This window comes from Eublepharis macularius, chromosome 5 (genome assembly GCF_028583425.1).
Source record: "Eublepharis macularius isolate TG4126 chromosome 5, MPM_Emac_v1.0, whole genome shotgun sequence".
Classification (NCBI taxonomy): Eukaryota; Metazoa; Chordata; class Lepidosauria; order Squamata; family Eublepharidae; genus Eublepharis; species Eublepharis macularius.
In genome coordinates, this window is record NC_072794.1 from 132,447,406 (window position 1) to 132,463,765 (window position 16,360).

The following is a 16,360-nucleotide window of genomic DNA, read 5'->3' on the forward strand; positions in this document are numbered from 1 at the left end:
TTTCCCTCCTGAACGGCAGGTCTTTTGCACAATAGCCGCAGAGGAATGCTAAACGCCAGGGTGGAACCAAAGTAGTTAAAGGAGGCGCGGCGCGCTGCATAACGGAGGTTTCGTGGTTGGGATTTTTTCGCGTGCCCGGGGTCATATTCAGGGGCGCGCTCTGATTGTCCGGGCGAAGGGAACGGAGATGGGCTTCATGACTGGAACATGGATGTAATACTTAGGATTTCGAGGGCCGTGAGAGTGAATGTTTGCATTACGCACACTCCAATTGGCTGGTTTGAATTCTAACCGTCGTTTCTCGTTGAAGCACCCTGGAAAAAGGGGGGGGGGGGTCGCCTGTTACACTCGCCAGGTTCCCAAAAGGAGAAGGGCATAAAACCTTGCTTCGTCACAGAGGTGCAGTGGCGTCACATGACGGATTGTGAGGATCTCTGACGTCACTCATGAGCTCCCTAAACTTTAAGTGAAATGTCGGGAAAGGGCAATGGGGGTGGAAGCGCTGTAAGAACTGGAAGGGGCAACGCCTGCAGGTGAGGAAGGGGTTGCCCTAGTGAAGTCAGAGCGGGGGGAAAGCCAACGGGCATCAATCACGCGTCCTTCCATTGGGAAAGGGGTTGACTGAGCTGGATTGGAACAAGACGAGAGAAGCCTCATTCCTTGTGCTGGAGGATGTCTCAAAAAAACTGCTGAGGCAATGGCCCGATTGTCAAATAGAACTAATATCAAGCAGAGTTCAAGTGGCACCAGAAAAGCGAACAGAATTTATCCCAGCATAGATCTCATTTCATCACAACCATCTGGAATAAATATCACAGGGCTAAAATTGGCAGTTAAGATAAAAGCATTTGATTTTTTTTTCAATATTCTAGGAAGCCTTTATAGTACAATACTAATAATGTTACATCGTTTTGAGCCCTTTGAGGTCAGTGGAATTAGACAGGCATAACTCGGTTTAGGATGGGATTAGTTAAATATTTCTGAACAGTTGTGAAGTCAAGATAGTGTTTTTCTTGTTGCTTTACAAAGTTATCATTTTGGTCTGTCAGTTAAATACATGCAAGAATATATTTGTAGGAAAATTCTCAGTTATTGTTTTTGAATGTCAGATCTACTGTGTGAGGGTTCTCTGATTTATTTTCACATTTCCAATTGAGGACTTTTAGGGTACTTAAGTTCTTATCCATATCTATTACTATATTTCTTAAATCTTTAATATGTTGGGTGCACTGTCCTGGGAAAAAACTCCCGTTGGATTCTAGGAGTTTAGGAGAAAGGACAAATTCTTTAAAGAAATCTCTGCTAAAGTACTTTCCCTCCAAACAGTGGATCTTTGGAACAGACAAATCTCTTGTACTGTGCTTCTTTTAGCTCAAGACTTTAAGAATTTAGGCACAGATTTGAAGGGACATACAGCTCATCAAAAAGTGTTCATCCTGTATCAGTTTCCTGCCTGTAACTATGTGCATTGCAGGTAATAGGAAACATAAAAGTGGTGCTATTTTCATGACTGGACTTGTGGTGTCTTAGCACAACCGAAGTACCTACCTTTCAATGTCTGACTTTCTTGCAAAGCAGCCTTGATGAGCCATGGGCCTGCTTAAACTGCAAGACTAGCTTTATGTGCCCAAGGAGATCTTGGACATAGCAGTCTCTTATAACAATTTATTTGTGCTACTTACATAATATTTCTGCAGCCAGACTGGCCTAAGGAAGTCAGAAAGGTAGAGTATAAACTTTGTAAATAAATTAATGATGATGATGCCCAGGCCATTTTCCAGAGGCTGAATTTTCCATTACACCCTTCCCTTAGCCCATTCTTATAAGGTTGCTAGCTGCTTGCCCCCTAGCTCACACCTCCCTGCCACTCAGCTGGCTGGAAGGGGAAGAAACGGAGGGAAACGGGAAGACTTACGAGGTTGCAATGCAGTTTTCAATGCAACATCATGTCATCGCTGGTGATGCAAAGGTGATACAAGGAAGCAAAAAACTATGCCAAACGTTCAAGACTGGCTGTTGAACATAGTTATTTTTTATTTATTTATGTCATTTAGAGACTCAAGGTGGATTACATAGTGTGAGATTAGTGCAATCAGTATCGGGAACATTTCCATACTGTATCAAGGACATTTCCACAACAATGTCATAGGATTTTACAAAGATGTAGCATTAGCAAGGATCTGTGCTGAAACAGAACATAATCAATTCTAGGACTGACATTAGATAAACATGAAGTACAGGTAGTGTAAGAGTACATATTCAAGCAACAGATAATATGCAAGGCAATGTAGTGGTGAAATCTATGGTCCCTAGTTCCGTTAGTGAAACATTTGAGACCCCTCCCTATAATCCTTCCGATCTGAGTAAAAAACCTTTTTGAATAATTCGGTTTTGCATTGTTTGCGGAAAGCCAGGAGAGTGGGGGCTCTCCTGAGCTCCTCAGGCAGGCCGTTCCACAGGGTAGGGGCCACCACAGAGAAAGCTCGTATGTGGGCTGCTGTTGATTTTGCCCATGTGCAGGCTGGCACCTGCAAGAGACCCTGTTCAGATGAGCGAAGCTACCATGGAAGGACATAAGGAGTGAGGCGATCTTGTAGGTATGCTGAGCCAAGGCCATGAAGAGCTTTGTATGTAATAACCAATACCTTGAATTGAGCATGGTAACTGCTCAATGGAGTGACTGTAGGATGGGAGTGATGTTCATGCTCCTGCTCGCTCCTGCTAACAGTCGAGCCACAGCATTTTGCGGCAATTGGAGATTAAAAGAGATTAGATCCACATCTTGGTAAAATTTGACAGAATACCCCACATAGTGATATATCTAGATTGGATTAATTATGGTCATACCTGTATAGAGGATGGATCTGGCAACACAATAATAGAAGGAGAATCATGATTGTTCAATGCTCGTATTTTTGTTTTTATGCTTTTGTGGATAGTATGTAATGGGAGTTTTTTTATTGTTTTTTACTGTACTTGGGTTTTACTGTACTGTTTCTGGGTACTAGGTATAACAGTGTGCTTTAGCATGCACTACATTTTTGTTATTGACTGCCTGAATCTTCAGAATAGATTAAAATGTAAATAGTGTTGCATAAAAACCCTAACTCTGTACTTTACAGCATGAATTAAATATCACTGTTCAAAGATCCATTGACTTCATGGGGCAGCTAGGGGCAAAAATTATATTTGAAACCATTGGCTCCAAAATTAGGTCTGTTGCAAGCAATCCAATAACAACGTGAGAATTAATTTTTATACATAGAAGTATGCAGCAGTATTATACATTGCTCTTTTAAAATTAATTTGGCTTATAAAGGCTTCTTATGCTATATTTGTGTTTTAGGTGATATGTCCAGCAACAACTCAGCAGACTGTGATACAGAAAGTGAATGTGATTATTACTCTGACCGTTGGGAAGAAAGTAGCTACAAAGGTAAAGTGTTAGATGGGTAGCTGTGTTGGTCTGCAGCAGGATTTGAGTCCAGTGGCACCTTAGAGAGCAACAAGATTTTCACAGTATAAGCTTTCAAGAGTCAGAGCTCCCTTCTTCAGACAGGGGTAGGAATGGAGATCCCTGAGCCTTTATATCCCAGCCAGAGGTGGGCGGGTTTTACAAGGGAGGGCATCAGGATTTGAAGGTACAATGCAGCTTGATTGGAGCAGGAGGTAAACTGGATATCAAACTATTACAGGGTTGTTTAAACATAGAGTACTTTGGCAGTTTCATTCTGCATTACATTTGTTGCTTGTGTTAGAATCATGGATTACGTAAATAACAGCAAAATCAAAAAGAGTCCAGTAGCAACTTTAAGACTAACCAATTTTATTGTAGCATAAGCTTTCGAGAATCAAGTTCTCTTCGTCAGATGCCTGATACAGAGACTGGTCAAATACAGAAGAGGAGGAGAGAGAAGAGGCAATTAGGGGGAGGAAGGGGGATGGTGCAATCAAAACATTCCTTTGCTAGTATATGTAAACATCTCCTTTTAGTGTGTGTATCAGTTGGCTTCAAAGGAGTTTGCCCTGTTAGTTTGTAGCAGCCAAACAGCTAGACCATCCAATTCCAATGCAGTATGAGCCTTCGATAACCACAGCTCTCCCTGCCAGATGCATCTGACAAAGAGATCTGTGGTTCCTGAAAGCCCACGCCAGGTGCCACTGAGCTCCCCCAGACCCCACCTCTGTAAAGGAAATCTGTTACCTGTGGTAATGTGATAACCATTCATAGTCCCTATTCAGTCCCAGCTTGACAGACTCAAATTTGCATATGAATTCCAGTTCAGCAGCCTCCCGTTGGATTTTGTTTTTGAAAGGTTTCTGTTGAACTACTGCGACCTTTAAGTCTTTGATGGAATGTCCTGGTAGATTGAAGTGTTCTCCCACTGGTTTCTGGATGTTTCCATTTCTAATGTCAGATTTGTGTCCATTTATTCTTTTGCATAGAGGTTGGCTGGTTTGTCCAATGTACAGAGCAGAAGGACATTGTTGGCACATGAGGGCATATATCAGATTGGAGGATGAGCAGCTGTAAGAGCCAGAGACAGTGTAGTTGATGCCATTGGGTCCTGTAATTGTATTCCCTGGGTAGATATAGGAGCAGAGCTGGCATCTGGGTCTGTTGCAGGGCCTGGTACCTGTGCTGGTGACTCTGCTGGCCGATTCATGGTTGTGAGTGAGAAGTCATTTAAGGTTGGGGGGCTGTCTGTAGGCAAGGAAAGGTCTTCCACCCAGGGCTTCTGAGAGAGAGGTATCATTTTCCGGGATGGGTTGTAGCTCACTGATGATACGTTGGATGGGTTTGAGCTGGGAGCTATAGGTGACAACCAGTGGTGTTCTGTTGTTAGTTCCTTTAGGTTTGTCCTGGAGTAGACTGTTTCTGGGTACTAGTCTGGCCCTGTTGATTTGTTTCTTCACTTCATTTGGTGGGTACTGTAGTCCCAAAAATGCTTGTTGTAAATCTCTTAAGTGTGAGTCTCGGTCGAGAGCATTGGAGCAGATACGGTTGTAACGTAAGGCTTGGCTGTAGACAATAGACCGAGTGGTATGTTTAGGGTGGTAGCTGGAGGCATGTAGATATGAGTATCGGTCTGTTGGTTTCCGGTATAAGGTGGTATTTATTCGTCCATTATGTAGTTGTACAGTGGTGTCCAGGAAGTGTACCTGTTGTGTAGAGTGGTCCAGGCTTAGGTTGATAGTAGGGTGAAAGTTATTGAAGTCCTGATGAAATCTCTCAACAGCTTCCTTCCCATGGGTCCAAATGATGAAGATGTCATCCAGGAATCTTAAGTATAGTAGTGGTTCCAGTGGATGGGAGCTGAGGAAGCGTTGTTCCAAGTCCGCCATGAATATGTTAGCATATTGTGGTGCCATGCGTGTGCCCATGGCTGTGCCATTAATCTGTAGATATAAGTTGTCACCAAATTCGAAGTAATTGTGAGTGAGTACGAACTGTACATAAATGACTATGAATGGTTATCACATTACCACAGGTAACAGATTTCCTTTACAGAGGTGGGGTCTGGGGGAGCTCAGTGGCACCTGGCGTGGGCTTTCGGGAACCACAGATCTCTTTGTCAGATGCATCTGGCAGGGAGAGCTGTGGTTATCGAAGGCTCATACTGCATTGGAATTGGATGGTCTAGCTGTTTGGCTGCTACAAACTAACAGGGCAAACTCCTTTGAAGCCAACTGATACACACACTAAAAGATGTTTACATATACTAGCAAAGGAATGTTTTGATTGCACCCTCCCCCTAATTGCCTCTTCTCTCTCCTCCTCTTCTGTATTTGACCAGTCTCTGTATCAGGCATCTGACGAAGAGAACTTGATTCTCGAAAGCTTATGCTACAATAAAATTGGTTAGTCTTAAAGGTGCTACTGGACTCTTTTTGATTTTGCTACCACAGACTAACACGGCTAACTCCTCTGTAAATAACAGCATTTAGAAAACAATGAATTGTATGCGGGAAAAGAATTTTCTTGAGCTGATGGTAATTTTTTCCCCTTGTTCTGTAGACCTGGTTGCTTCTGATAGTGAAAGTGATCTCTGTCAGTGCTTTCATCAAAATCTTCCATGCAGTTCATTTAAGACAAAAAAAGGAGAAAGCAAATTAAATGAAACTGTACTGATCTCAGAAAACACCCCAACCAACTTCACAGATTGTTGCAAAAATTGCCTCCTTCTACAAGTGCAAAAATTAGAAAACCCTAGAGACTCTCAAGTAGAATCATCTCCAGAGTCTCTGCTGCATTTCACATTTAAAGGCTACCAGACAAGTGATTATCCACCATGTGATGGGGCTTGTCAGGATACTTTTTGTTTAAGTAGTGGAATCCCTCATCTGATCGTCACTGAGAAGTCAGTAAAGCAGCCAACCTTTCATGTAGTTAAGGAAGCATGTGTATTAAACAAGCTATATCAAAAGCAGACACCAGCTGACTACCTTCTGACTTCTAGCCATAAGAAAAGCGAGCAAGTTTCTTTTCCTTGTACAGAAACAGAAGATTCGGAAAATGATGCAGGTGAATGTTTCAAACCATCATTAGCATCTACTGAAATAAATAAAACACTGGTCAAGGAACCAGTTAGATTTCGTAAGTACCACAAATGTGTTGACAGTAAACAAAAAAATTCCAGTCAACTGTTAAAAGAGCATTTGGATGACTCTTCAGAAACACGAGTCAAAACTGACCATCCTCAGACTGCAGAACATACCCGTTCTTGTGCCAGTTCTGGAGACATCATCATCTCTCTGACATTGGAAGCAGATTATCCAACTGACTCATTAGAAGGCAATATTATTTCTTCAGAAACTGAGGGCAAAGAAGATTCAAAAAGGCTAATTTTTAAATTTGAAGGCCCTGAACACAATAGTCTCTTTCAGGATTTGTGTATTTCTCTCATTCCTAACTCTATGCACTTAAATGCAGAAAGTCTCAAGCAGACCACACCTTCTACAACGCAAGTAGGATTTCCGCAAATTCTTGTTGATGTAGCAAACCAGCCTCTTTCAACCCAGAGAGAATCATCTGAATTCACTAGCTCTGACATTTATCCTGAACAAGTGCCATCTATACGGAAACTTCAGACTTCTAGCCAAACTTCAAAACATACACATGTAATTCAGTATCCCTTCTTCTTTGTGAGATCATTTCCTTATAAGGTTACACCTACTGATAAGATTTATGAAGTGCAGAAAAATCAAGAAAAGGTCTTTAGGCCCAAGAAATATCTTGTGTTTCCCAAAAACAAGCAAGTGCGTAAAGACCAAAAATTTAGAAACAAGTCTTATAGTTGCTCCAAATTTCATTGGCACACAACTTGGGATGTTGAATCTATGAAGCAAAATACTTGTAATTATAAAGCAGTAGAAGAACTAGAGATAAATGAACTGTATTATGTGCCCCAGACACAGACCAGTACATGTTGCTGCAGTCCATTGCTTGATCTGAGTGTTAATCTGAACTCTGAAAGGAGTTCTGGCACTGAGAAGCTCTTAGGTGTTAACAGAAAACTTCACAAAAGAATTGGAGGCGCCAAAGTAATGCCTAGATTTTCTTCCCAATACCTCCTCAATCCTAGAAGTAATTCTGAAAAGCCTCAATACATCTCTCCAATAAGAAAGAAAATTAATTTGAAAATGCAAAATATACTGAATTATTGTTTGGGCCGAACTGGAGGACAGAATAGACATGCAAGCTGCAAAGAGCAGGTTTGTCCCATTGTATATAATTCGGATACAAGTGGGAATGGGCTTTTCACCCCCCATCTCTCAAATGATGTAAATTCTACTGCCTCGCTTGTCTCAAGCTCAAGGAATAGTCCAGTTCCACTTCCCAGTGCAGCACCTGTTCCAAATGAGAGGAGATACTCACCGGTTCCTTGGAGTCCTGCTGCATTATACTCTCTTCCAAATGAGAGGTGGCAGCCACCTGCTTCTTGCTTGCAAACTGAGAGTGATACTTATCCTGTGGCTTTGTATTCCTTTCCAAATGAGAGAAGGCATTCACCTGCTCCATGTTTGCAAAGTGTGAGAGAGAATTGGCATTATCCTGATGGCAAGGGCACTGCCTCTTATTCTCCATGTGCAAATATTGTTAATGTGGTGCAGCCGCCGAAGGAAAGGAATATGTTTAAAGTGGAAGAAGTGGATTCTGAAGCTGCCCAGATGGTTTGTGGACACTTAGCCCTGAAGAAGCTTTTGGCTTGCCCATGTGGAAATATGCCACAATATGGCTTGTTCCCCAATGGAGACATTTCTCAATCAGTTAGTACAAAAACTAGAAAAAGTCCTGATATTAACCAGAGAACCAGGCAGACCAAATCAGATGCAGTGAACTACCCTAGTGGAACCTGCAACACCATGGAAACCTGTTGTTCCAAGTGCCATCATCTTTCCCCATCCCATTCTTTGTGCAACATACATAGACAAGAAACTTTAAGAAGTCAGTTTACTAAAGCACAGTCCTACTTTGAGGATGGATTTCCCGTGAAGAACCTGAAAGAAGATCCTGTACAAAGAAGTAAAGCAGTAAAAACACATGAAAGAAAAAATGTTAGGATTCATGCAGGGCCGGGCGCTGCACAACAAACTGGCCCATCATCACCTTCTAATGATGGCTATAATGTGCCACAATGTGCTGTGTATGAACCTAAATGCTACTCATGCCGTCCAACCATAGTTAAACAGTATTGTGGCACATTGAGGGAAGAATCTACCAGTTTCAGCTCAAAGCATAAATTGCTAGAGAATTGCCTGAACGGACAAGGTTTTCTAGCAGAATCTTGCAAGGGGGCTAGAACTTGGTGTACATGTTCACATGAAACCCCTCTTTTCTGCATGAAGCAAACTGATATATATGAGAGAAATAGAGCTGTACCTCCCAAGAGAATGGATTCTGAAAATACTCAGGTTTGTACTAGTTCTTATAGTCGAACATAGGAATAATGTTAAGGCTGTGATCTTACGCACATTTACTTGAGAAACAGCTCAGTTGATCTGAGTAAACATTTGTTGGATTAGCTTGCATGTATTCCAGTACGGGAGTCATGGAACATTCCAGTTTCGCACACATCTTGCAAGCTATGAGAAAATTTCAGTACATCTTGACTGCTATATTTATTGCATTGCCCAAACTTATTTAAATAGTGATCATTCCACAATTGTTGCCAGTTTAGCAATTTTTAATTTAGAAAGAGGATGTTATGACGGTGCATACTATTTTCTCTGTGGACTCACTGTTGTGCTTAAAAAGTTTTACAGATGTACTGGAAAAATCTTCCCCTATTGCAAATATAGTCCGATATAATATACAGGAAAAGAAGATGGCTTACTCACGTGTATGTATATATTTTAGCAGGGAAAGTAATTCTGTTTGTGATTGGGATCATTTTTAGGATAAATGTCAGCGGTGTTTTCATAAGACACAGGCTTGGATCCTTCTAAGAAGTTTTGTGAGTGCTTGATGGCCGCTAATGTGGATCACATTTCCTCTTGTGCTTGTGCTTCTGCATGCACAAGGCTTGTTGAATACCATTAATCTTGTGCAAATGAAAGCCAAGCCGTAATGTCTGCACTGGATTCATGTAATCTGGACATAATTGAATATTCTGAGTTCTTTGTCCTTTAACAACTGAAAAAAGCAAACCTGTGCACAGAGGTCAGCTGGAGAGGTCCATCTGAGTATTTCATTGCCACCGGAATTTATGTCCTCATTAGTGGCAGACTTTGGAACTCCGTTCCCTGGAGGGTATATGTTTGGCCCTATTTCTGCTGACTTTCAGAAGGAAAGTGAAGACTACTGTCTTCCACTGGGCTTTTTGTAGAGTTGATGTGATTTTTATCCTTGCTTTTATCCTACTTGCTGTTCTGAAGGTTTTTATTTCCTTGTTCTCTTAGTTGTTTCAGTTGTGTTTATTGTTTTGTTGTCTTTGTATTGTATTGTATAAAATGATTGGGCTCCAGCAATGGAAGGAGGGGGGCAATTTTTACTGATTCCCACTGCATACCTGCAACTATTCCCTCTGTCCTCCAGGAGCAGCATTTCAGGGAGCATTTTGTACTGCAGGAGGAGCCAAGGAAGTTGCTGTCTGCTTACATAAATCTTCTGTGGTTCCAAACCTATATTTTAAATGTTTTTATTGTAAGCTGTTTTTAGAGTTTTAGAGGTTTATTCAAGGGTCACAGAAGATTTCTTGGTGGTTGTTCCCCTACCCCAGAACTTTTTCTTTGGAGGTTTGTCAATACCTAAACAACTTATAGTGGTAGTATAAAACTATAACTCCGGGCAAGCAATTAATAGCCAAGAATAAGCAAGGATTTATTTTAGGATTCTTATTTTAAAATATCAGCAGTACTTTTAATTTATTAGATTAAATATTTTAAATTTATTGCTTTATATATATATTTATGGAACTTTATCCTTGTATTTAATAAAATTGATTTGTTATTAAGAGTGTCAGCTGGTACATCAGTTACCAGTCCAAAGAAGAAAGATGGTCATGGAGGGAATAGTATAGTAAAGGGATGTGCTTTAGGGGAATGGGTTCAGGCACAATGACCCACCACCATTACCTTGTGCCTACTTCTTGGAGTGGTGCTACAGAAAAGTGAGTTCTGATTTTTATCTGTCTCTTCCACTTGTGCGGCCTTCTCACCAAAATGATAAACCTGGTTTGAACTGTAACATTTCAGACTGGCAACTGGAAAAATCATGAATGTGTACAACTACAAGAAAAACATAAGCAATTCTGACAGAACAACAAATTGTAGTTTGACAGAGGGGAGGGTTGAGGGAGTGAAGAGACAAGTCTGAAGGTAAACAGGGCTTGTTCCCATAATGACAAATCATGGTTTATTGCTGTGTGTGAATTGTGACTGTCTTTGGATATGCCACTAACAAAAGAACCTTAAACTATTTCATTTTATAGCGGTAGGGAAAAGGGCAGATAGACTCTTCTGAAAGCAATTTTTTTCATCACTTGCTTGTTTTGTTAATTAGGATTCTCCTCAGATTCATCACGACCAGGAAGGGCATAATATAAGCCATCAGCGCTGCCAAGACAAAGTCCAGTATAGTCGTCTACAATGAGAATGCAGTGATATCCATGTATGACGAAATACCTCTTCCACAATCTCAATAAAGCGACACAAAGGACAGTTGTTATGGGCTGTTGTCTAATAGTGACACCGCACTCATCATAATGAGAGAAAAAGGAATGTTAATATAAATTAATGGATTATTATTACAGAAAATTATAAGTTGCTGATGCTGAACATCAAGTTTCCCTATGAACCAGTGGAGAATAACTTGTTTTTCTATATGCCAGAGGAATAGAGGTCTAAAGCTGCAGTCTCTGAAGTAAGCTGAATTATTCAAGAGGGCTTTTTACTCAGGAGGGTTGTACTGTAAGGAAGTGGTCTCAGAGGAATGTGTCAGTAGAGGGATAGGTAGGGACCATAGTAGTAAAGTCTGTGTCCTATCCAGGGCTTTTTTTCAGGGGGAACGCAGGGGAATGGAGTTCCGGAACCTCTTGAAAATGGTCACATGGCTGGTGGCCCCGCCCCCTGATCTCCAGACAGAGGGGTGTTTAGATTGCTCTCCGCGGCACGGAGGGCAATCTAAACTCCCCTCTGTCTGGAGATCAGGGGGCGGGGCCACCAGCCATGTGACCATTTTCTCTGAGGGCAACCCACTGAGTTCCACCACCTCTTTTCCCAGAAAAAAAGCCCTGGTCCTATCTGTTGCTTTGAGTATGATCCATTCTTAGAATTATGTTCTGTTTCAGCATTTCTCCAACTCTCCATTAGATTTCTGCTGGTTTTAACTCCTTGCAGATGTGTATTTATGGGCCTTATTACATCCTTTATTGAAATGTCTTTGAAATTGACTGTACTAATTCACACTGCGTAATCTACCCTGAGTGTCAGTGAGAAAGGCAGACTATAAATAATGTAAATAAATAATAGAACTGATGAAGAGAACTGTGATTCTCGAAAGCTTATGCTACAATAAAGTTGGTTAGTCTTAAAGGTGCTACTGGACTCTTTTTGATTTTGCTACTACAGACTAACACGGCTAACTCCTCTGCATCTACTTTTGAATAGTCATGCTTACCATTCCTCCCTGTGTAAGTTAAGTTTCATAATACGTATTAGAAACACAATAGTTGTCTTTGCTCTGAATGTGAGAGAGCAGATCTAATCTAAACACATCAGATTGTAATAATTTTATATTTCCATATTTTAACTAAATCAGATTATTGGATCAAAGCCTTTTATTATAGTGATTCACCAATGGAATGTTGTCAAGATAAAACAGTTTGGGCATCACCTCTATCCTACTGGTGCCAAACCATCTCTTTCCTGTTCATTGCCACTCTGTGCACAAAATTCATGTCACTCTCTTAAATCATGTTAAAAAAATCATGTTTATCGTAGAAACAAGTCTGGAGTATTTTCATGTAAGTTTTTCAGTATGGGCTTTCAACATCCACATGATGGCAGTATATGAAAACAATCCTTTCACCTCTCTGATTGGATCATTCTTCACTATACAGAATGTGATTTGAAACTTTTTCTTACAAAAGTTGCATCTCCTGTTTGAATTTCTGAACTGTTAAAACCTACCGTCTGTATACTGGTCTGCATAGCAGAGCTTGTTCTCATTTTAATTCTGTGGGGATGCTGCACTACTGTGAGTGTCAAAATTAGTTATTTGTAGAGCGATGCAAGCTACAGTATTCATTCTGGATCATGATAATCAGCTGCTGCTCATGCTCAAGTATTGCTTTGTGGATAGGATTCACTGTGAGTGAAGAAAGAAGATAGATAAAAGTAGCATCTAAGCTTTGAAATACTTCACTTATTATTCTGTTTATATTTTCTGAAACAAAATAGGGAGGTCACTGTTGACTGCTGGTTGCAGCTTTTCTGTGGCTGAATAGATTTCTCCACCTGGTGACCATTATTGTAGGCCAGAAAAAGTTAGGTCTGTCATGCTGATGCTTATAGAGCATAAAGTTGCTGCCTCTTTAAGGGAATCCAGCTGCCTGTATATTTGCATTCATCCCCAGCACTGAAGTTATAATTTAATCTTTAATGTGGGGACCCACAAGGACTTGTGGGGTGGGGATGGAATCTCATTTTCCCCTCCCTCACCATGTGGTCCTCTTGCTTCCCTGCCTCTCTCTACATATTACTAAGTACCTACGGATGCTCAGGTGAACCTCATTTCACGTGTCCCCCCCTCCAACTTTCCATGCACTTGGTCACACGGGCGGCGCAAGGGTTTGCGGCGCTCACGGCTGGCTGGCTGGGTGCCCTCCCTGCGCACGCGCGCAAGCGCGCGCACCTACCTGCGTGATGACGTCACACATGATGTCATCACAGGAGCATGTGCGCTGCCGCTGGCCTGATAGCTGCGGCGGGCGGCCTCCGAGCTCTCCTGCTTGGTTGCCTGCGCCGCCGCAGATGGCTGCCCGCGGCGGCTGTGCCCAGCCGGGGGCTTGTGCTGGCGGTGGCGTGGGGCGGGAGAGATAGGAGGCAGCTGCTTTGTGGTGCGTGCCCCCGCCTCCGCGCCTCCTCCAGCGCTCCCTCCGGCACCCCACACCTGAGGCCACCACCTACCTGGCCTCAATGAGTGCGCCGGCCCTGGTCACACAGTCACACTTCAGTTTGCTCCACATCACGAGTTTAATCAGTTCCTCCTCAGCTGCTAAAAAATCCCTGTTTCCCCCTCCCCCATCCATTCATTGAAATGCAGATCTTGACACTTTCTCACACCTTAAAAACTGCAAATTGGCAGTACTTGTTCTTACAGGGAAAACAGAAATGGCACTTTGCCCTCCAGGATCGTTTGCAGATATAGTCACACAAAGGGAGCTCTTGTGAAATCGGCATTCACGTGCATCGAGCAAGAACAAGCCTGCATGTGAATTGAGGACTAACAATCATGTACTTGAGTGCTCCTAGGTACTTAGTAACGTGTAGAGAGACACAGTGAGCCCTTGCTCAAGGGCCAAAACAGCCTTGGAAAAGGCCCTGTTCTGTCGCCATGCCTTTTCCTGACAGAAACCAAGCCTGGAATACTGGCTGAATTGTTATGGTTGCCTAACAGCAGCCACTGAGGGCATCTGATTAAAGCTACAAGAATTCCTTTTCCTTGTTTTGTTTATTTTAACCCCCAGTGTATATGTTTTTAGATTTCAAATTTTTCTGCAAATCTGGGTATTTTTCAGGTGAGTAGGAAGATCTGTCTTGTTTATTCATGGTTCCAACATCTGGATTCAAGCATCCAGAGATCAAGACCACTTGGCTATTAGTATATAAGATAGTCCTGAAAGAGGCAGGATTGAAGGTCAAGCAGTAAGCAGGTGAGTGGTATCTTGGTTCACTGAGGATTGCCTCCAAGCTCTGTGCTCTAAAATGGGGATCCATTTTGGATTTTGTCTCCAGTCCACATGCAGACTTAAATTACAAAGAGTAGAATATCAAGAGACTCCCTTGTGAAGATAGCCTTTCAGTAACATTGTCTTTTTGAATATATATGCAAGGCTGACATCAGTGGCAGAAGTAACAATAGGCACTAGTTTCCCTGAAAGCAGAAATACGAGCTTGCAGTGATTAATCAATTTTGATAAAAATTTAATTTAGATACAGTGTGATGGTTTGGTGTTTAGGACTAAAAGTTAAGCAAAACATTATATTTGAATTTCTCCCCTTTTCTGTCATGACCAGGAGTTACTAACACAAATAGCATTTGATCTTGTTCATATGACAATTACCTAACTAATAGGATTGTCTAATGTGGCACAGTAATCACTGAGATTTTCTCTCTGGCTGCAATGAGAGATGTGGAGTCAAGAACATTGCCAACAAGAATTTTCACTTGTGAGGAAGCGTGAAATAAAATACAAATGGTTATTTCCGGAAGGTATCTGGTTTAGTTATAAAGACCAAGCCTACAAGATAACATCGGAAACACAGCTAAGGGACTTTGTGTCTAATCATCAAGAGTTCCAACAAGAAGAGGACTTAGAAGCTGAAGGGGGGAGGGAGGAGGGAGGGAGCACAGCTACTGTAGCTGTTCAGAGAGAGCTGCGACCGAGACGCAAGGGGGGGAAGAAGACCTGATCCTGATTGTAGTTTGTATTTTATAAGATCTACCAATCTAATAGCATATTATAAAGTTTTAACTTTAAACAATTGTAGTATGAAGGGAAAGCAATACCTGTAGATGTAGTGTGTGTGTTTTTATATGTTGTTTTTTCCCTTTCCCCCTGTTCCCATTTTTCCCTTTTTGTAGTGTTAGTAATTAAAAAATAAAAAAATTATTAAAAAAAAAAAAGAATTTTCACTTGTGAATATGTGACACTGGAATATGAAATTGTGTTGGAAGAACCGACGCCTCCACCATTTATCAGTATGTATGTATCCCACACAGTTGTCTCTAGAATGCTTCATTCCAGTCATTGTGGGATGAATTCAAACAACCAGTTTCCTCACCTTGCTCATCTGTATTTGTCTGCAGGTACAATGGTGTTTTCCCAAGTGTTATATTTGCAACTTTAGTGTTTGTAATTCAAAGTGGAAGAAATTAATCTGAAAATGACTTCCTTTCCCTATTTTTTGTTTCCTCTTTCTATATGTTACCAATAATATTGGTGGCATAACTATTAGCATCGTTTGTGAAGACATTCTGAAGTGACAAACATGCTCTGGGATTCATTCTTTTCAGCTAATGACATTTTTCTTTTCAAAATAAAATCATGGAGCTTGGGAAAAGATTTTTAATTGGGTCAGTTCCACTTCTGGCGATGCTACCTACAAATTTTGTTGATTTTGCTGGGAGAAATTTCACTTTGTATGATACTGGTCCTAAAATGTGCCTCTGTACAAAGAAACATCCCTCATCTATTCTGAATAATCTCCACGGAAGCTGTAAATGGATTGAGAGGCTATATATAGATCCTCTCTAAGTCGATGTGGAGACCTCTGATATGTTATCTCCAGGGGTGAGTGGAAAGACAAAGAGATATCGTTCAGGGTGTATGTAAAGATAACAAGCAGTTTGAAGAACCAGACAGAGTGCCTAGCATAGCTTTTAAATCTAGAATGGCAGCCATGTTAGTTTGTTGTAGCAAAATTAAACAGGAGTTCATGGCACCCCACTAAAGCTTATTCTGGAATAAACTTTGTTAAAGGTGCTACTGGACTCTTGTTTAATTTAGCACAGTTTTGTAAACCTTATTAAGAGAGTGTGGAGTCACCAGAATATGTAGAAGGGGGAATAGACATAAAAGCCCTTTTTGCTGGGCTGCATAAAAGAAATAAGAGGCACTGAAAGGGGCACCTG